Below are 21,476 nucleotides of genomic sequence, written 5' to 3'. Positions count from 1 at the left end.
TAGATACCATCAGCTAAAAGGTTTTGAATATGGAGTCTGTGTAATGCTTGCTTGTGTAGAGTCAGCTTGACAACAAAATCAATAAGTGGTGGTTACCTCAAATTTAATCAGTGTTGATCAATTTAATGTTACTTTACTTAAGCTCTATTGTACATTTTATATGTTGTGTGCAGTATTGATCAAGGGGACTTTCAAGGACTGTGGCCACACATCATAGTGTAACTCTATTTACACACTCCTAGACACCAAAAACTGGAAAACAAGTTTCTGTAGAATATGTTCTTACCTCCCAGCACGTATTTCCCACCAGTACTGCAGTCTTTATGAGGGATGGCAGACAAATTTGTAATTGATTGGAAACACAGGTTTAGTATTTTTTGTTGTTGTTGTTCCTAAAGCAACAGACATCTGAATGTTCTAATTGAGAAGCTGAGATGTCACAGTCAAGATCCAATTTTCCCAGCTCCGGGCATGTCCATCGCCCATTGGAAACATTGTTAACACATTCTCACATAAATTATTGTCCGGCACAGGAAGCTGCAATACCTTTCCCCATTCATCGATATCTTTGCATACTCTGAAAGAAAAGGAAGCATTCCACTAAAAATGACAAATCAGAACACCTATTTCCAAGGTCTGGAAGCACTTGTCAGAATTTATTCTTTTGGAGGATGAAAAGATAGCAGTCTATCAATAGCAGCCTTTTCTCTTAAATGAGCCACATTCTCCTAAAGTGGCCCACAACAGCCCAGCTCCTCAATCTGAGAAAAGCAGAAGCATGTTTGGAATTAAAGGGGTGGGGGGGGAGATCAATTCTGTCATCATATTTAGGCTTCAAGAGATCTCAGTGGGCCCAGGGAGCCTTTCATAGCAGTTAGGCTGCTGAATGAGAGCATAATCTCTTTACAGTTTTTTCCTCCTCCTCTCAAAGTGGCTGGGATCTTTTCTGTGAGCCCTCCTGCACGTGAATGGTGTGGCTAATAAGCCTATTAATGAGGTTCCACAGCAGAGTGTGAATAGGTAAATAAGCCCCAATCTGTTGAGGTTCAGGAGCAAGGGCAGTAAAGCCATCATGAACTAAAGGTGACAGTTTGAACTGAAATAGGAACAACAGCTCCAGGTTTCAAGCGAAAGAATAGACAGACAAGGCACACATTCAGGCTCCTTCTACCCCCTACCGAGTCCTATTTTCTCTCCCATTCTTCCTCCTTTATAAAATGTCTTGAGTAGTCACCCATTTTTTCAAAAGCTCTTGAGACGTCCTTTTTCATCCTGGCAATGATACATCAATAGGGAGGAAGGAAAATGAGGACACCAATGCTCCTTTGCCCCGCAAGTTTCAAAAGCAGAAACAGCGCTGTGTGCCCTCGCATATGGAAGCGGGGGAGGAGAAAGAAAGTTAAATTGAATCTTTCAGCCCTGCCAGCTCTTTGTGGCTGCTGTCAGCCGAACCCCGGTCCTCCCTCTGCACGCAGGCGGGGATACAGTTAATGTTCAACAGGGGCAGGGTCCAAGCCCTGCTCCAGCTGCAGGGAGGGCACAGCTGGGCTCGGCCAAATCCCCAGCGAGGGGCACGCAGAGGTGAGGAGATGAATTATTTCCCACCCAACATCTCCTTTACCTGGCAGGGTAAGGTGAAGATGTGCCTGACTTCAGGCTGCTCCTGGGCTGGACCCACCAGAGCCCAGCTCATCCATAAAAGCTCAGCTTGAAGGGATGGAGGCAGAAGGTTAAGCAGCTGACAAACAGCTCGTGTCTGTGGAGAGATGAGGTGAGATGGGCAGCCAATGCCTCCGAGTAATGTGGGAAAAGTCACCTCAGAAAAAAGCACAGCAGAGCTTCTGAGCACTCTCAGTTCTAATCCTTGCAGATTCTCTGACATTTCTTTTAAGTGCTGGAGATATCAGTGCAGCCAGGGCTCCACGGGAACTGGCTCCTCCATGGAGTTCCAGTGAGGAACCAGCCCCAGCTCCTGGCACGTTGCAGGCAGATGGCAAGGGAGGCCATGGGTACCCCAGGGAAGCAAGGTAGGCAGCACTGATCTATTCTCCAGGTGCAGGACCTGCTGACATGCCACAGCTCCATCTGATGAAAATAGGAATAAAATACACAAAGTTAAATTAGGGGGGAAAAAAAGAAAATGAAACCCCACAAATTCAAGTCTTAGAGGTCTATGGGGAGAAACCCTCTACATCCAAATTCAACCACACACATCACTGAGGGTTTTCTCCATGAAAGACAATGGGAATCAACAATTCTTCCCTGTTATTCAAACTGTCCCATCCAGAAATTTCTCCTGACCATGCTAGATACGATTAAATGCTTGTCTAAGATTTCTTTAAAGTTCTTCCAAGGCTAAGTGTCTAAACCCAAAGTTTGGCAGCTAAAATATTTACCTGGTTTCCAAAGTGTTTATGGTTTTCTTACCTGGCAGCTTTGGACTTTTTTTTAGGGTACCAAAGAGCAAATCATAGGAACCCACTTCTGAAAATATTTCTTTGTCAAAGACAGGCAAAGCTGCTCTATAGATTTTTCAGTGTCTTAGAGAAAAGTCATTTCCTATAAAAACAACCCCTTTCTGAAATAAAAACTACAGCAGAGCAGTAGTTCCATCATTAGTTCTCACCAGGTATTAGTTCAAGATGCTGCTAAGCTGAAAAACTGAGATAAGAATTAATTATTTTAATGCCAATAGATCCAATAATTATCCATGAAAGTATGAAGCAGATAGGCTACCAAGTTCTTTCACAGCAAAATGTGTATGGGAAGGGGGGCTGCAGTTCCTGGCCCATCAAGGAACAGTTTTACTTGTTGTTTATCAAACAAAAAAACCTCATTTTGGTTAAGCTAGAGAAGGGGGCAAATTAATTGCTTTTGTCTATCAATTTTTGATCTTCCTCTGCATTATGAACAGCTGAATATTCTAGGAGATACTTTTTCAGGGAGTAAGGCCAATCAGTTGAGAAAAAAATTATTTTCACTGCTGCTGTGTCAGTGTCTTGTAATGGCATTTGAGTATCAACACTCCCCTCGGATTGTTATGCCTTGTAGCCATGTAACCTTTCTGCTGCTCCTCTCATTTTGTGTGTCTTAAGGAAAATATTCCAAAAAAATATTTGTTGTTTTCATTACAGTGTTGCAAGATATATTTAAGCAGGAAATGTGGTGTGTTATGAGCAGGGATCCTGGACATTCAATGATTTTTGCCCTTCTCCGTTGGCTTTCCTGGGAAAGGCACTTAATTTGTCTGTGTCCAAGCTCTCCAGCTATGAAATGAGAATAATAGATGCTTCCTGTCTCCCACCCTTTATCCAGTTCATCTATTTAGATGGTAAGCTCCTCATCTCTGACCATGTTTTTATGCATGGCTTAGAACAATAGGACACTGATCTCGGCTGGAACCTCCAGGCACTTCCATAATGCAAATATTGAATACTAAATAATCAAAATAAAAGAAAATCCTCAATTTATTATGGATTCTCTCATAAAGAATTTGTCACACGCTGTCCTGGTAGAGCACCCCTGGGTGCTCTACCCAGGGAACAGTATCATTTCCAAAAGAGTGGAAAGCAGCATCCACTGGAGAAAATTTTTTAGCAGTGAGCTCCTTTAAAACCCTGTGAATAAACTCCTCTGAGTGCTGAGCAGGGCACAGCAAGACAGAGCCAGACTTATAAAAACGAGAAGACAAAGGCTGCAAAGAAAATTTCTCCTTCTGTTACAGAACTTGGGTATATTTTGCTTGTTGGCCCATGCACTTCTCAATTCTGTTTCCAGCTGATCAATACCCACTGGTTGGTTTCACTGGAGCCCTGTGTTGAACTCGACCAGCTGTGGTTGTGGCGGCTTCCTCTGCAGTGTTACATCAGATCAGATTCTTCTCTGGTGACACCACAGGGTTCAGCAGAGGTGCTCGAACTTTCAGGCACAACCTCGGAGCAGAAGGTGTGAAGTCAACCTTACACCAGGGTTCATGTTACAGTTTAAACCCTGGAAGGAGCAGGAAACTGTAAGGCAGGGACCCACAGTGTGGGCACACTGCTCCTTCTGGGCAGGGTCCTGCGACCCAGCTGTCCCACAGCTGGGTCCCACCAAATCCCAACAGATCCCTCCTGCTTCCCAAATCCTCTGCTGCAGTGCCAAGCTCTGCATTTTCGCTCTCCCACAGGCCCAGGTGCAGACACAAGCAGGCACAGTCACTCTGCAGCAGTTAAAAATATAAAATAAAAGTAATTCTTCTACTTCCCACCTTGGGTAATAAAGCACTAGATGCCTACATCTATTTCCTTGCCTCATTCTTCTTAACCCTCAAACATCTTTCAAGTCAGCATTCTCCAAGCAGTTAATATTCTTCCTCCTCTCCCTGTCCTTTGCACATAGTTTCTCGTCCCTATCTCCTAACATAGTTTTCACTGGAATTTGCTTCTTCCTTTATGTGTCTCTCTCAGTGAAAGCCATGTCTTTTATCAGCTCCAGTCCCCACTGTAAGATGACCTCCTCCTCCACTTTGCCAGGTGATTGTGGTACCCACAATTTCACTTCAGAGACTGGACTGCCTTGGAGAGAAGCCAGTGACCTGCCCAAGAGAGTCTCCACATAAACAGAGATGCATCAAGGTTTAACAGCCCTCATTTGTTAACTCTGTAACCACATTCACAAGCTGCAGTCCCAAAAATGGGATGAAAAGGTAATGGTCAGGCAGATGAAGCCCAAAGACAATTTGATACAAGCATGGGGAGTTCTTTAAACTGAAGTCATAGAAAGGTTTCCTACACACAGACCCAAACTGTCCTTTTTCCCTGCTCCCACAGCCACAGAAACACCCTTTTCTCCTTCACTCTTTTCTGTTTTAAATAAAGGGTTGCAGGGAAGCTTGCTTTGCATGAAATCCAGACTTGCATTACTGAATATTCATATGCATATGAATGAATATTCATATATGTATAAACACACAGCCATAATTCAGGGCTTGAAGAGAAGTCCTGCTTTTGATTTCGATAGCCAAGCTGAGGTCAGATTCCATCTCTTAAAGGATTGCAAAGGTTGTATTGGTGATTGCTGGATGAGAAACACCCAACAACCCTCATGCTGCTCCCCTGATGCCAACTGAGCAGAGATCCTGCTGGAGACTCCCAGGACTGCTGAACACAGTGGGTCAGGAAATGTTTTGCTCTGTGGGTACAAGTAAAGAGGCCAGCAACTTGATTACAGGGGAGGCTTAGTTAAATATTCACTGGGATTCATTATGTGAAAACCACTAGAAAGGAACAAGTTTCTACAGGAAGGGTAGGGCTGTTTTATTCTTGCTTCTGCCGTGAAATGCTGCTGGTGGCTGCGTGCACCAGCTGCTGTCCTCTAGTGGGAGGAATACAACAGCTCTGTGTGGATGTGCAGCAATGGTTTTGCTGGTTTTTAATCCTGGTGCTCCTTTAATTTGCCAAAGAGAGCCTTGGAGAGCCAGCCCTGTCCCACGGGTGTCCCCCACAGGGGTCTCACAACAAATGGCCTCTCCCTACCTTCCCAGGCTGGATGGGTCCCAAAATTTTGGAGGTCCTTTGAAAAGGGCTGTACTGTTGATTGGTGACAATGACAAATCTCAAAAATCTGTCAAAAAAGGAGAATTTAAATGGGGATCCAGTTTTTCAGCCTCGTTACATGCCAATCAGAGCAATTCAGCAATGGATCTGAAAGCAACAAATTTAATTTTTGCCACAGAGGACAAGAAAAGAGTAGTAAGGACTCAGGAACTGGAGAAACATTGATCCCAGATCTACAGAAGGCATTAGCACTAAAAATAGTTTTTCATGGCATGCAAAGGGTGAAATCCTGTGTTGGCCAGCAAGGTAGCTCTGCCTTAAACACATACAAGGCAATTTCTCTCCTGTAAATTTTATTCCCTGCAGCCTTACATTCAGCAATCTACTTTCTGAGGGAAGGAAAAAAAAAAAGAGAATCAGCAGTCCCGCCCTGCTCCACATGTAGCAACAAGCTCGTGGTTAATTCTAGAAAACAGAGAAACTGAAACATTTTAAACAGAAACTGCTGCGATCGCCAGAGTACAACAAAGGGGGGGGGGGGGAGGGGGATGTGAGGAACAAGTGGTGAAAAATTGAGCTAAAAGCGAAGGAGCTGCATTTGTACTTGTGCTCAACAGGAAAAACATCATTTACAGATAGGTAGTAATGCGGGTGTAACCCTGTCTCTGCAAACAAACAGGCAGCAGGGACTGCAAGCAATGGGTCTCTTTCCATGCCACAGGGGTGCCCAGGGGTCAGGAGAAAGGACAAAAGGGAAAAGGAGCTGAAGGAGGAAAGGAAGGCACTCATATGGTGCTCTTACTGAAACTGTCACGAATCAGGACGTGATGTGGAAATACAAGGTTTCTCTGCACATACCCTGCCCCAAATCCCTGGGTTTCTGATGGTTTAAGGGGTAAGGAGCAGACCAGGACCTTTTTCCAGAGGCGTGTGAAAAATGGGCTTAACCCCCACTTTCCTCAGGGAGTGACTTGCAGAAGACCCCAGAGGAAAATCATGCTGTGATCCCATATGCTTGGAGACATCGAGTTGCTTTGTACTCTAGGAAAATCTGTCTGGTCATTGGATATGTTAAATGCCAGGTTTAGTACTGGGGCTTCCTTTTCTTGGATGCTGAGAAGATCACCAAACTGGCCCAGTAGAAAATACCTCCTAATGCCCTTGCATCCAAAATTCTGACAAATTTGCCATCCATTTGGAGCTCTTCTCTTAATACAGAGAATGGTAGGAGAAGGGAATTAACTTCACCAGAGGGAAAAAGTCTTCCAAAATCCATGTGTCCGTTTAGAATCATGGAATGGTTTGACTTGGAAGAACCTTTAAAGGTCAGCTAGTCCACCTCCCCCTGCTGTGGACACCTTCCACTATCCCAGGTTGCTCCAAACCCTGTCCAGCCTGGCCTTGAGCACTTCCAGGGATCCAGGGGCAGCCGCAGCTTCCCTGGGCACCCTGTGAGCGCTGAGTCATGGCCAGTTTCCCTCTCACTTTCCAGCCTGCAGTACAGAGCTCCAGCTCCAGGAAGGGATAAGACCAATGGCCTGATGCTGGAGGAGAGGCAGGAGCCTCCAGGCACTGCAGACCCCACTCCTGGGGGCTGTGCTGTCTCTCCCAGCCAGATCTGTGGGCTGGGAGCTGTATCTCATCAACAGAGCAGTGAGGAGAAGCAGTGCACAGCTGTTTGCATGGTACATATCTTGTGAATAAATAAACCTCATCTCCAGTGCTGCTGCTCTCTAAACCTCTGTAGAGACGTGCATTCACTCAAAACACTCAGAAAATAAACAGAAAGGGAGCTGCTCAGGGAACCCGTCTCCAGCCAAAACCCAGCCCTGCAAAAGTGTCGCCTCTTAGCAGAGTCCAAAATCTCATCAGACCCCGAAATTTCTCTTTTTAAGGAATGCTCTCCGTTTTCTGATGCCAAGACACCTCAGAGGTTCTAGCCTTGGGTTTCCTAAGTCTGATGAGGGTTTTTCCACAAATACTGGGAGGCAGAAGGAGGTACAGAATAGTTAAATGCAGCACAATTGAAAATTAGCTCAAAATGCCGCAAGCTGCAATTCAGATGGATTACAAGATAACCTCAGTAGTTTCAAGAATGTAACAAGAACAGCCCTAAATCAACATAAATACTTGCTCAGCCATTTTCATCTCTGGATTAATGTCAGATTTTTTTTTTTGTTCTTTTCTCCTGTGGCATTAAAACCATTTTCCAGCTTTTTTTAGGGAAAGCATTTGTGGTTACTAGGAAAGGGGGTGAGAATGGTGATGGAGCAGGGGGAGTGGGGTGTGTACACCCTCCGGAGAGTTGGGTTGTAGCTGGGCAGGGAAAGGCTGATGCTGGTGGGTGCACCTGGGGGATTTGATGGAGTTTGGAGGGGACACAGGCAGATGCCTCCTGCCACCCCCACTTTGTTTGTCCTGCTCGGTTTTGTCACGAGGCAGCTGTGACCATTTTCAGTTTTTCTTGAAAGTTTTTGTTTAAGTCCTGGTGGGCCATGCCCAGAAGGCACTGTGATGTGTCCCACGCTACAGTCCCACTCACACTCAGCAGCACTTGACAGCCTCAGAAGTCCTTTATTCTGGGGTAACTTCTGGGGATTTCTTGATAGTCAGAGAAAAAAAATCCCCAGAGAGCCACCTGTAGCTTCTGGGATAAATTTCTGCTTTATGGTCACCTGCAAGCTGGCCACGAGACACACCCGTGCTTGCTGAAGTAAAGATAAGCTTCCAAGGACTTCAAAGGGATTGCTGAAACAGACTGCAGTGGATTTCTGCAGAAATGTAATGCACAGCATGTGTCTGAGGGAATGGAGAAGAGCTGAGGTGGTTTAGATTAGATAGCACTATTTGGCTTTAGAGGGACTTGAGGAAGTGAAAGACACGTAATTGTCTTTTAAAGTGTAATATTTGACTTCAGTTCACCCAACACTGCTGAAGAGCTTGTAGATAAGCAGTGGAAATTATTTCCATGTGAGGGCTGGGTACCACTGCCATATGATGAATCTTCCTAAGAGCATTTTTCCATCCAGGGTGTCACTGTGCTGGGGTAAGGCTCAGTTATACAACTGTGCAGTCCTAGAAATGCATTATTGGATTTATTATTGCTACAGAGCACCCCAGGGCCACATCTCCTTTTATTCTTTATAGAATTATAGAGTTCTAAAATAGTTTGGGTTGGAAGGGTTATTAAAGATCATTTCATTCCAACACCCAGCCTTAGGCAGGGACGCCTTCCACTATCCCAGGTTGCTCCAACTCCAACCAGCCTGGCCTTGGACACTTCCAGGGATGGGGCAGCTTCTCTGGGCTACCTGTGCCAGTGTTTCACACACTCACTGTAAAAAAATTCTTTCTTATATCAACCTTCTTTTAGTTTAAAACCACCCCCCCTTTTCTGCTCACAACCAGCCCTGCTAAAAAGCTCATCCCCATCCATGCTGGGCCATTGCACATTGCCTCATCTACTGGAAGTTTACTGATGGTCTTTATTCATTGGTTCCAGCTCTGCTCTGTGAATACAAACAGACAGGATTTTACATATTTGTCAGGAGATTGCAGTGTACTCTCAATGTTTTTTTCTTTTTATTTAAAGTCAATAACATCTTTCAAGAGTTAAACAGAAGGATGAGTTTCTTCCCCCAAAGGAAAGTACACCCAAATAACCAATAGCCAACCTTTACTCAGTTCCTCCTAGGTGAATATTCCCTATTTGATATCAAGATTTATTTTCCTTGAAGAAATGTGCCAGACCATGCCAACAACATGAAAAATCACTGTAAATTTGTCAGCAGAAACATTTGCTCTGGAGTTAAGCTTGAAGAGCAGAGCCAGAGTCAAGGCTGGGACTGAAGATTAACTGTTTGTTCCATTAAATAATTTACTGGCCAAACACAAAGCATTGTAAAGTGTGTGTGTCTCAGGCCAATAAAGAAACATCTGCACAGCAAAATTTACCTACACGTAGTCCTCAATTGCATGCTTTGAAATTCCTCGTATAAATCTCATCTCCCTGCCTATCTGGAGGGTATTATTCCCACTCTCCTGGTTAGCTACAATCTTAAAATGCCACCCTGTGCATCTCTGCTGATGAAAGCCATGAAGGCAGCAGAACACAGGAATTCTCACAGCTGCCAGCTTGCAACCCACCAGAGCTTTTCAGGTCTGTGCCCCATTGCCGGTAAAGAGAACCTCTGTAAGGAGGGTTTTTCTGTCTATTTTCAGTAAACACAGGGAGATAAACATATGCCATTTTCCTCCAAACACTCTTCAGCAAAGTATTGGTTTTGCTTCAAAAAGTAAAACTCTTGCCGGTAAATAAATTTGTTTCCCCAAAGCGAGCCACTTTCTAAATGAAAGCCTGAATTTTTCTGTTCATTTCAATAACTATTGGGCAGTAAGGTTGAAAAAGCAATAATTTGTGAAGCTGTGTTGTACACAATGAAGAATCATTTAGCATTGGCAAAAGGATGGATCCTGGCTTTGGCATGCTGACAAATGAAAGAATAATTTTCCAGTATTTTTATCCCTTGGACATTGCCTGCTTTTCACAAGACCTTCACAAGAAGTAAATTGGTATTTCAGTTCTCCTCTAGCCTTGTTCTGCTCACAGCTTAAAAAACCCAACAACATTTAATAGAATGAACTCCTAAAGCACAAGGGAGGGAGTCTGACTGATGTCATTGTGGAGACATGGTCTGAGGATTCATCAAACCCACTCATGAATAAATCTAAGCATAAAGTCATGGGAAATATTGGAATCACTGCATCCACGTCCCCAAAAAGCACTTTCTTGTTTACCTACTAATTCCAGAGTATTAAGAGAAGACTTATTATTCACAGACAGCACAATAAAATTTGGCATCCCCTGTAGGCATTCCTTCACCATTAGCACAGAGACAGGGAAAAGTCAACTAGACCTCACATATAGGCCTTTATCTTAATTTTCCTTCGAGGTCCTTGTACAGAAACAGCTGAAATGAGTACAAGGGTTCATCTAGATCATGAACACTGGATTAATTTAGTAGATTTATACAATGCTGGGAGAGTTCGTAGGGTACTCTTGGGTTGTAGGGGTGGTTTCTATGGGATTGTATCAAAGGTCCTCTTCTTACTTGCCTTTTTTTTCCCTTCTCATCAAAATCCTGTTGCTGACTGTTCAGCACCTCTGTGGTGACAGCCCTGTCAGCTCCTGCCAGCCCAGGTATTCCCAGGGATGCAGCAAGTATTTCCATGCCCATACTCTCCCCAGCTCATCTGCAGGGGCTCATGGATTCAGGAGCCACTTGGGCACGCAGCAGTGGTTTGGATGTCCCTGCACTTCAACCACAGCTCCTCTACAAGGGCCAGGAGGAGAAGGAGAAATCCTGCTCCAGCCAGGGAGGCCTGTGCCCACCATAGGGGCTTTTGTATGCCAAGGGAAGAGAAGGAAAATATACTTTATAGCTCCAAAAGTCACTACCACCACTGTATTTTGCATTCCTTAAATATCTAAGCACACAAGGATTGTTTTTGCAGGAAAATGAGTAGAAAGAGGGCTGCTGTGCTGTGCAGTTCATTGCTTGGCCTGGGGTGTTTCCTGGTGAATTATCCCTTAGCACTGGCAAGCAGTAACCCATTCCCCAGGACAAGAAAAGGGATCAGGAGGCTCTGTAAAGGTGAGACAATTCCCTTTAAGCCAAGTCATATTTAATGTCAGTGAGAAATTACTGGAGGAATAGATACAGAAGTAAAAGTACATCACAGAAAAATTCAGAAAATGCCATTTGTTCTCACTTTCCCCCACTTCTTCATGCAGGGGAGACTGAGTTAAGACTTAAAGCGTGAAGGCAAGCAATGCTTTAGTACAGCATTTAAAACATTTTATTTCACCCAAATGGAGACTTGCAGCATCTCGTCTGAACTCCTGCATCGCCTGGGTCAGATACTTGCTACCAGAACCTCCAGCATTAAGACCATAACTTCTGGTTGAACCAGATTGTTTAGAAAAAAATAACCCCATCTTAATTTAAGTTTTCAAAGAGAGAATTCGTCATATCCCTAGGCAAATTGTTTCAGATATTAAATTCCCCACTGGCCAAGAATGCACACCTTATTGCTGGTCTGAATTCTTCAGCTTCAGCTTTCAGCCACAAAACCTCATTATAATTTTACTTCATTGCCCTTTCCCCACACCAGAACCCTTTTGCACCAATGGTTTGTCACACAGAGGGGCGTGGGGTGATGCTCATGCTGTCAGGGAGAGATTGCACGCAACAGCCAGTAAACTGTGTAAATTTACTGCATTTAGAGGAATTTCCTGAGTAACTTAAATCAGTGTCAATTATCCCATCTTTTATTTAGACCAATTAAATGTTTGAAAGAAAATAAAAGCATGGTCAGTTGCGCTTTCAGCATGCACCAACAGCAGGGACAGCACTGCATCAAATGTAATTAAAATTATATATTTATATAAAGGTTTAGGTTGGGTATCAGGAAAAGGTTTTTCACCCACAGGGTGGTTGAGCACTGGAGCAGGAGCAGTGGTCACAGCATCAAGCCTGACAGAGCTCAGGAGGATGTTTGGGCAATACTCTTGGGCACAGGGTGGGATGCTTGGGATGTCCTACACAGGGCCAGGAGTTGGACTGGATGACCCTGACAGGTCTCTTCCAACTCAGGATATTCTCTGACTCTATGAAATGGCAATATCAACACAGACCTAAAGCACCATGGCCTGGCATGGCTGTGGCTGCTGCTGACCCCACATCCCCAAAGTGCAAAAAGCCCTGGGCTGCGGGGTCACAAACCAGCAGAACGCACTGCGAGTGGGCTGCTCCTGTGCCTGTCTGCACCTCACAGCACAGGGAATCTGTGTTGTGTTTGGCACAGGAGCTTTGAAGGCAAAAAATGCAGCACCTGATTGTTATTTTCCACTGGCCTGTCGGAGGCTGCAGGAGGAGCAGCGCGGGTGAGGCGAAGCCGTCCCGGGAGCGCTGCGGCGGCTCCGGCGTGTTGCGGCTTGACGGCTCCGGCGCGTGGGCCGTGCTCCTCCTCAGAGGCTGGCTTGCAGCTCCAAGCGATGGCAGAGCACAAAGTTAAGTCCCTGCCTGCCTCCTGGACCACCACACGGGCTGGAAGGATGACCTGCGCAACAACGGCGCTGCTCCCTCGCTCTTTCCTCATGTGGTGGGGCTCAAGCACCCCCCAGGGGGCTGTGGTTCACTGATGGTCACTGTGCTGGGCGGAGGACAGAGGTGAAAGAGCAAACCCCACAGGCACAGCAAGGCCTCTGGTTTTCCACGTGGTGAACGTGTTTGGAGGCGATGATTTCTGCTGTGGTCAATGGTGGTGGCATTGCAGCTGCCATCGGCGTTCCCAGAGGAAGCTCTGCTCCAAAGCAGGGGAACCTCCTCAGTGCAGAGGCCACATCTTAAAGGAATTAAACTGCACAGGTAAACAGCAGCAGTGTGATAACACACCAAATCTATACCTTCATGGACAGCAGGAATGGTTCAGGCAAAGCAGTGAGGTACTGGGGGCTCTTGGTGATAAACAACCCTTTACCTATGATTCTTATAAACCCAGAGATTTTGCAGAAGGGACAGTTCATTTTCTCACTCAACTTTTTATTATTAAGATGTGGTTTGGCTCAGAGACAGCTGAAACTTCAAGAGTTCTGCTGGTTGTATTTTTTTTTTTTAAAGGGCATGTAGTGACAAGACAAGAGGGAATGGCTTCAAATTGACAGAGGGCAGGTTTAGATGAGATATTAGCAAGAGAGTATTTACTGTGAGGGTGGTGAGGCCCCAACACGGGCTGCCCAGAGAAGCTGTGGCTGCCCCATCCCTGGGAGTTCAAGGCCAGGCTGGACAGGGCTTGAAGCAACCTGGGATAGCAGAATCTAGATGAGCTCTAAGGTCCTTTCCAACCCAAACCATTCTGTGATTCTATGACCAGTACATTTTAAAGAAATGTACTTCTTCGTCTTCACCCTACTTTTGAGCAAAAGAATAGACAGAGCTCAGCATTTCCAAGAACTCTTCCAGCAGAGAGCCAGAGGGAACTTCTTAGGGAAGCTGGAAGTGTCATCTCAAACTGAAAGAGAGGACACCAGCATAGAGAGGGTTGAAGAGGAGAGTTCCTGGACACTGAGTTTTGGGTTCTTAGAGAACTAGATTAATACTAATACTAGATATTAGATTAATATTAGATATTTCATTAATAGTCTTGGCACAGGAAATAGGAGCACACTGAATTTTGTTGATAGCATAAGATTGGAAAGGACTGCCAAACAGAGGAAGATAGAAATTTCTGTTCAGGGAGAATGGGATTAGAGCAGACAAGAATTACAAAAAAGACTGAATTCACTGGTACAACGAATAGAGTTGTGCTGCTCAGGATTAACAGTGACAGTTATGCCAAACTTTACCAGCTGGCAATGATGAGAAAATGCAGAACACATGGAAGTTAGCAAGTTTTGAGATATTGAGAGAGATTCTGGAGTAACTTTTTAGATAGTAGAGAGGGAAAATTCCTGCTTAATCTTAGGCTGACTCTGGATACACAGAGGACGAGTATGATGAGCTGATGATGGGGTTCAGCATCTCCGGTGGAGGCAGGAGCTTTGAACAGCAGCTGCTAATGTCTGCTCTACAGATCAATGGGTGCTTTGCTAATTAAACCCTTTTTATGATGACTATCTCCACTACCATTTTCTACATTTTTTAGGGTCACCACTATAATCAAGCTAAACACCATGTCTCCATATATACATTTCTTTGCAAAATATTTATTCAGAAATGTTCAAAGCAGACCTCACTCCAGACTGAGGCCTCTTCTTAGCTGACAGGAGAGATCTTCCTCACCCCATAGCAGCTGACTGAGGAAACATTTGTCTACAAACAGGTAATTTGGGGTGATGATAGCCTTTGTGTATACAAAACACTGTTGCATTAAACACATCACACGCTTCAGAGGGAAACGGCAAAGTACATCAGGTCAGCAGCTTCTGAAGTTTCTGCAGCACGGCTGGATGAAAGTAAAAGCCACCCTTAACAAGGGGGTTGATACTGAACAAACCAAAAAACACTAAAAGTAAAGCTGGGGTGTGAGTAAACACAGGAATATGCTTTTAGTACTCACTTCTAAGCAAGTTGCACTCAGTACACGAAGGCTCTATTTCTCCTCTGAGCAGTAAGATGTTTCCAGCAAAACCTGGGTTAGAAATAGAGATATTTGCAATGCTTTTATTACCATTATAGTTCATCCAAGATGATGTGTCTGGTTTGAAAGTCACAAAAAAACATATTCTTGTTAAAAATGCTGCCAAAAGGCTAAATGAAAACAGCCCACTGCTGAATCCCATGTTTGCAGCATTACCAGTGGGTTTTTTCAAGGGTGTTTATATAGACGGAGTTTCATTTAACAAGGCAAAAGCCGGAGCTCTCACATACTCCATTATTTCTCTGCAGGTCCTTCTCACCAGGGTTAAGTCTTTACACTACTTCCAAGCAAAGCAGCCAAGAAAAAGAAGAAACAAATGCTACTACTACTGAGCACAGAGGCCTCCTTTGCAAGAAATGTGATTTACGGAATGAAGTTCCTGGCATGTCTGCCGCGGGCTGTCACAACGTGTGCCTAAAATCCAGGGCTGAAATATGATCCCCGCTCCTTCCAAGATGCACTGTGGCTTCTAGCAAGTTCTTCTGGAAGCACAGGCAGCCCTTTGCTAGGGAGCTGGGCTTCTTCTGCATGTTGCCTCTCTAAGAGCTCTTTGGGGGGGAGGACCCTCTTAATTCCCTATGAAGCTGGTGAGCCCTGCTTTGTTGAAAGTTCTGGAAACTTTTCTGTGTGGTTTGGAGAACTGATGCACTTGGAGAGACACAGAGCAAAGCTTGTCCTGGTACCCAGGAGAGGCTTTGTGTTTGTCCTGTCTTTAGCTCCCACACTTGTGCATGAGACACCGGATTGCTGTGAACTGATCCACGGTGGAGATCTCTTTCCATAAATTCACAAAATGGCAAGGAAGCAAGAGAAGCTTGGGGGCTCTCTGGCCTTTGCTGGCCCTGTTGTAGTTGAAAGTATTTTCACTCTCTTTCTGCAGTCCTTTGGGTGTTCCTTTTCCTCTACATGAAGGAAATGCCTTTTCACCATTAAACCTTTACTCAGCTGCATTTCAAACCCAAAAAATATTTTACCTCTAGCAAATTTTACCTCCTCATCATTTTTCTGCTATCTTCAAAGCCAGCAAGACAGCAGCATGGTCTGCCTCACCTTGCAGCAATAGAAACCCCACCACTATAAGACCCCTTTTTGCCAGCCTTTCCCCAGCCCTTGCCCACAGGTGATCCCATGGGAGACATCCCCCTCTCAAAGGGAACTGCTGAGAGTGAAGGTCACCAGTTCCCTTTCACTTCATTAGTAAAAACACACAGATAACCTCTCTCCTGTGATTTTGGGTAAAACCCAGTGTATCAGTTATACAAAGGAGTTGCTAATGAGCATTATCTGCTGGTTAACAGGTATTTTCTAAGAGTAGGAACAAACAAACCTACAAAACTTTCTGCAAAACACAAGAGCCAACAGGAGTCAAACCAAGGCTGCCTGACCGTTGACTCTGTGTTTGCTTCAGCAGGTTCTGGCTCTGGCCCCGCTTGAGCCACGGAGTTTTGAAATCCATGCGTTTCTTCATTCTCATCTTTCAGCCTTGCAGTAGAAATTTTTTCCCCCCACAAATGTCTCCGAGGCTGTGTGGGATGTGGTCCAGCTCCCATTAAGGTCAGTGGGAGTGCTGCCACTGCTTCCCTGTGGGTCTCAGCCCTATCCCATTGTATTACATTTCCAACTGCAATTGGATACAGATTATTTCAATTTTTTTCCTCTCCTAGTGCCCACAATGGGCAAAGTATTTTCCAAACAGAAAAGGTCCCAGTGCATGTCCCTAAATCTCTAGAGATACTGGAAAAATTCTTCTAATTAAATACATTTGACATGCAAGATCACAACTGTTCTCTAATAATTTTTTTTAAGACTTCTCTCTCACGTAGCTTTTCTTAACTGCACAATAGCAGGAATTAAATCCTGATTCTGCTGAAGTTCATGGGAGTTTTTCCAATTAACTTTGTTGGAGCCATATTGTCTTGCTTCATCTCCATCTTTAACACTACTGGGTCACTGCTGAAAATGTTCTGGCAGGAACCATCACAATAATGCCTGGTTTGGGTGACTGGGCTAATCTTCAGCAAAAAAAAAAATTAATCAAGTTTCCCCCAGACAGCAAAACAATAAATAGTAAAATGTTAGTTACACTGTCTGATGTGAAGTACTAAGGAAAACAATGACTACCAGGTGCTAACCTTGACCTTTATATGAAGATTTGGAGACAGACAGTTTAAAGACATCACAGACATCCCAAAGTAGGGATTTCATGAAGGAAACACAAATTTAGAGAGTTTGTGAATGGAGGGCTCAGTCTCTTCTCCCGAACAAACTGACCAGGGGGCAGTTTGGGACTATTTGGGACTCAATCTAGTTACTTAGGAAGATTCAAGTGACAGCTGCCAGCCAGCAGGAAAAACCTGACAGTCACTAACTGGGGGAAAGGCATGGATTTTCCTTCCTGTGCACACAGTACAGTACCAGAGATGAATTACATCATACAGCACTGCTGCTTTGTCACCAGGATGCTCCTCCTCATCTGGAGTTTTTACTGACTAACAGAGCCTGCTCTGCTTGCAAGTCCTGACACCCTAAAAGCAGGTTGTGATTGATGGCAGCTCCCTGCTGCCAGAGCAGCCTCTCCAAGTCACCAACTGTGCGCTGGCCTCAAGTTTACACACACGCTCACGCTGTATTTACTGAGGTCAAGCAGGCTGCATGCATGCTCTATTTACCAAAAAAATATCCACATTTGGGTGGCACAAACCCAAAGGAGGAACTCTGAAACCGCTTCCTGCTGCTGCTGGAAAAAGGGAAGCCTGGATGCCTCCTGTTCAGACAGATCTTGTGGGAAGGAGCCCTGACACTTTCCAGCAGAGCCAGCATGAAGGTGTGTGGTAGAGGCCACTTCTGCACACTGATATCTGGTCATACTCACTGCCATTTATATCAGCCTTTAGGCTGGTTAACTAATTGCTGTGGCAAAAGAAAAAAAAATAGAGGTTTGGGCATGCTTAAAGATACATAAATAATGCCACTAATTAAAAAAGATGCCTGGAACTTGCACAGCGATATCTAAAGCAATGGATATCCCTGCGGATTCGTCCCTTCTCCCAAGTAACAAGCAACAGGACAAGAGGAAAGGCTTGTGTCAGAGGAGGTTAGACTGGATATTAGGAAAAGTTTCTTCGTTGAAAGGGTCATCAAGCATTGGAGAAGATTGCCCAGAGCAGTGGTGGAGTGATCATCCCCGGAAGATTTAAAAAAATGTGTGGATGTGGCACATGGGGACATGGGTTAGTGGTGGCCTTGGCCATGCTGGGTTAATGGTTGGACTCACTGACCTTTGAGGCTTTTTCCAACCCTAATGATGTCTAAATTCTGGGATTATCTGATGATGATATTGATCCATAGCATCTACTCTCCAAGCTACAACTCAAAAGTTTTTATCAGAGAGTTTAGATTTTGCTAATCACCGAGCAGAGGAATTGGAGGATGTATTAGACTTCCTTCCCCTTTATCCCCCTTGTCTGTCCTCTGCATTTGCATAAGTGGGGAAAGAAGAAACAAAGAGAAAATGCTCTGTCACATCAGCCACCTGCCAAGCCCTCAGGGTAGGGCATCAGTAGCATCAGAAGCATTGGAATAGCTGCTCTGGTCTTGGGCGTCTGCTGTGTTCTCATGTCCCCTTCCTTGATTTCCAAGGATGTTAAGGAGAGAGAGAGTTCACATTTCCAGCATGATATTAGCCCTCTCCCATTTTAGGCAGACTCCCTCAGCCAGCTGGTGGCTTGTGAGCCACCTCAGTGAAATGCCACTTCCTACTGGAGCCTGGACAGAGAGCTGCAAATACAACATCCTTGGTGGGAAGGTCTTTTGCTGTAAAAGAGAAGCCAGAGATTTTTTCACTAGCACCATACCTTGGTTTGATGTGCTCAGATGCACCAGCAAGGCAAACCATCACCCAAATCAGACATTCCCAGGGAATCCAAGAGAGAGAAACACACTTTGTCTATTTCTTTAGCACTTTTAAGCCTGAAGAACACTACTTTGAACACCCACAGTGGTTTTATCTGTAGGTCTCAGGACAAGCTGGACAAATGCCATTGTTCAGGACCTGAAAAGCAAACCTGGAGCCTGAATTCAGCAGAGTTTTTATTGTACATAGTTATTGAACACACGTGTAAGCCCCATTGAAACTAATAACCTCAAAGATATACTGACTTTATTTGTTCAACAGGGATCAGGTCATGGATGTACTTAAAGTACTTCCAGGGCTCAAGGAACTGGGCTAAAATCACAGATCTGTCTTCTATTCTCATTACTAAGACACTGATTAAGAAAGTTCTTCACTTTTTTCTGTGTCATCTTTTATAATAAAGGCGCCCCACAACAGCTGTAGACAAGATTCCTCTCCTGTTTAAGGGCATATAATCCCCAGCATGGGCAATATAAACAGGCTCAGCCACATAAAACAAATAAGGATTTTGCTGGTACTTTTTCCATATCTAAGAAAACCTACACTAGTTGCTTTTTTCTTTTAAACATCAAAAACATTTGATGTTTAAGCCCAGAAGTGGTTGTATACTTTGTAAGTATATTAAAAGTTAGAATAGTTGCTCATGAACATACTGAATGGATTTTACTCATTTCCCATAATGGAGCCCAGGCTGGCATTGCTTTAGACATTTTAGTGCAGAAGAATTGTCAAGCATGCACTCATCCCCTGACTGCAGTTCAAATCAAACAAACCAGGCTAGACAAGCTAATAACAAGCTTTGTTCACTCCAGAATGGCAGCTATGGAAATATGCTTCATTTTGTATATGATTACATGCACGAGCTGAAAAGGTCACTGAAAAAACAACCAGCATTGTTTTTCTTTTTTAAATGATCAGTTCCAAGCTACTTGTTTAACCAAGAAATAATAATAATAATTAAAAAAAAGCACATAGTATTTTCAGCATGGATATCTTCAAAATTCAGTTTTCCCCATCACAAATTATGATTCGTGTAAGTAGTCTTTTCTTACTACTAGAAACTGGAAACATATATGGAAGCCAATGTTACCAAAATTTGAAAGTAAATTAGTGCCAATTTTGGGGGTAATTTATAAAGGCAATATGACATGCCTTGTTGTTTGCAGCTCTGGTACCAAAATAAAAGCAAGAACAATTTATAGTTTGCTTCTTATATAAAAATTAACATTTAAACTTGAATTATTGTGCAGCTATACTTAAGAGGTGGTCTGCCTTCAGGGTGGTTTGCAATTTCCCTTTTTAGGAATCAAAAGCCCCTTTTCAGCTGGTGTCTGACAGCTTTGCAGGGTTCCTGAGTGAAGATGGAAGGAAGGCACATTCCCCTCCATGTACATCCCTCTGCTCTACAGGAAATAAACTGGAAGTAGCCCTGGCATGGCTGGAGATGCCTCCAGAACTGAGCTCTCAAATCCAGCAACCCAGTACCTTGCAGAAGCACATATATTAACCTCTTTCCTTCTAAATTCCTACACCTATATTCAGAATATTTACCTGAGCAAACATTGCCCAGCTATGGATTCCAGCTGCAATCAGCATCCTGCCTCCCTCGGCGTGGATGGTTTGGAGGCCTTTCCAAAGGCTCCTAGGTGCCCAAAAGCATCAGATCTGCTTTCCCCCAAAACAGCTTCTTATCACAGAAACACAAAAGGTCACAGAAACAGTCTGCAGCCTCTCTCAGCAAAGGGAATAAATGTGCAAACAAAGCCATTAGCAGTTTCCAAAATAAACCCCTATTCTCTGTCGCCAGGAGCACAGAGTGCCACATATGCACTGCACAGAAATGCCTGCTCATGTGGCAGCTGAGCAGCTGTGGGGATCTGGGAGCCAAAGAAAAGCTCTCCCTTTGACCACAGAAATGCCACCTTAATTAATTATTTTGATTCTCTATGCTTAATAGCATTAGAGACAAGTACAGGGAGATCAAGAGGAGGGTTTTCACCTGCCAGCACTCTTTATTGCCCTCTCCAATTAATACCCACATACAACAGGTGTCACTTAAAAAAAGAAAAAAAATTTTAAAAGGTGTCCTGGAGGACATACACAGAAATTACCAGGGAGCCATCTGTGCCACAAAACTTTCAGCAGAGACACAGCAGCCAGAAAAAAAGAGAATCAACAGCAATAAAAGCAAACATTCCGAGGTGAGAAATGGCAAAAATGTTTGCATCAGCACTAATAAAGATTTTTCCTGGTTATTATTTTCCTTATCAGCCTGGCAGGGACAATTCACCCCTCTTGCACTCCCCCAGTGCTCCAGGGCAGGCGACCCTCTCTCCCCTCTGGCAACCCCATGGAACTCACTACCCTGTTACTACACTCCCACTACCCAGGAATGCCTCATTTATCTGTCCTCTCTCCCAAAGTTTGTTTTCCTGCTGCTATGGTTCTCCCGTTGCTGGAATAAACACGAGCCGAAGTCTCCTGCATGACTCAGGCTCCATTTGCTTTGGTGGGAACTCTTTGGCACATCTGGGAGACCCAAACCAGGTCCTCCAAACTCCAATCTTCTCAAACCTGGACTCTCCCTAGAATTTTCCCGTGGATTTTGTAGCATCAAACCAAAGCACCCCATCCTTATTGTCTCCCATTAATCTCTTACCTTCAGTTTACAGAGTTTATGGAGCAGAAAACACATCTTCTGGTCAGAAACAAATAAATAAATCCATGTAAGGCCCAGTTTAAAACAAGCAGCTGAGGAGGAATTAAATAATTGATAGTGGCAGATATTAAAGGGGCAAACAAATTCAGAGAGGCTGCAATTATAC

General features: G+C 44.3%; 1 long non-coding RNA gene across 1 annotated transcript; it reads right to left on the bottom strand.

Annotated features, from left to right (window-relative positions):
• Window positions 1-107: 107 nt before the first annotated feature.
• LOC125329086 lies at window positions 108-20,458 on the bottom strand. Its single transcript, XR_007205040.1, has 4 exons — window positions 20,203-20,458; window positions 14,658-14,729; window positions 1,622-2,085; window positions 108-577 (listed from the first exon to the last, which is right to left on the bottom strand). It is a non-coding gene; the product is annotated as an uncharacterized LOC125329086 (long non-coding RNA).
• Window positions 20,459-21,476: the final 1,018 nt, after the last annotated feature.

Source organism: Corvus hawaiiensis, chromosome 8, assembly GCF_020740725.1.
Source record: "Corvus hawaiiensis isolate bCorHaw1 chromosome 8, bCorHaw1.pri.cur, whole genome shotgun sequence".
Lineage (NCBI taxonomy): Eukaryota > Metazoa > Chordata > Aves > Passeriformes > Corvidae > Corvus > Corvus hawaiiensis.
Note: the sequence above shows the minus strand (reverse complement) of the source record. Positions and strands in the feature narration are given on the sequence as shown.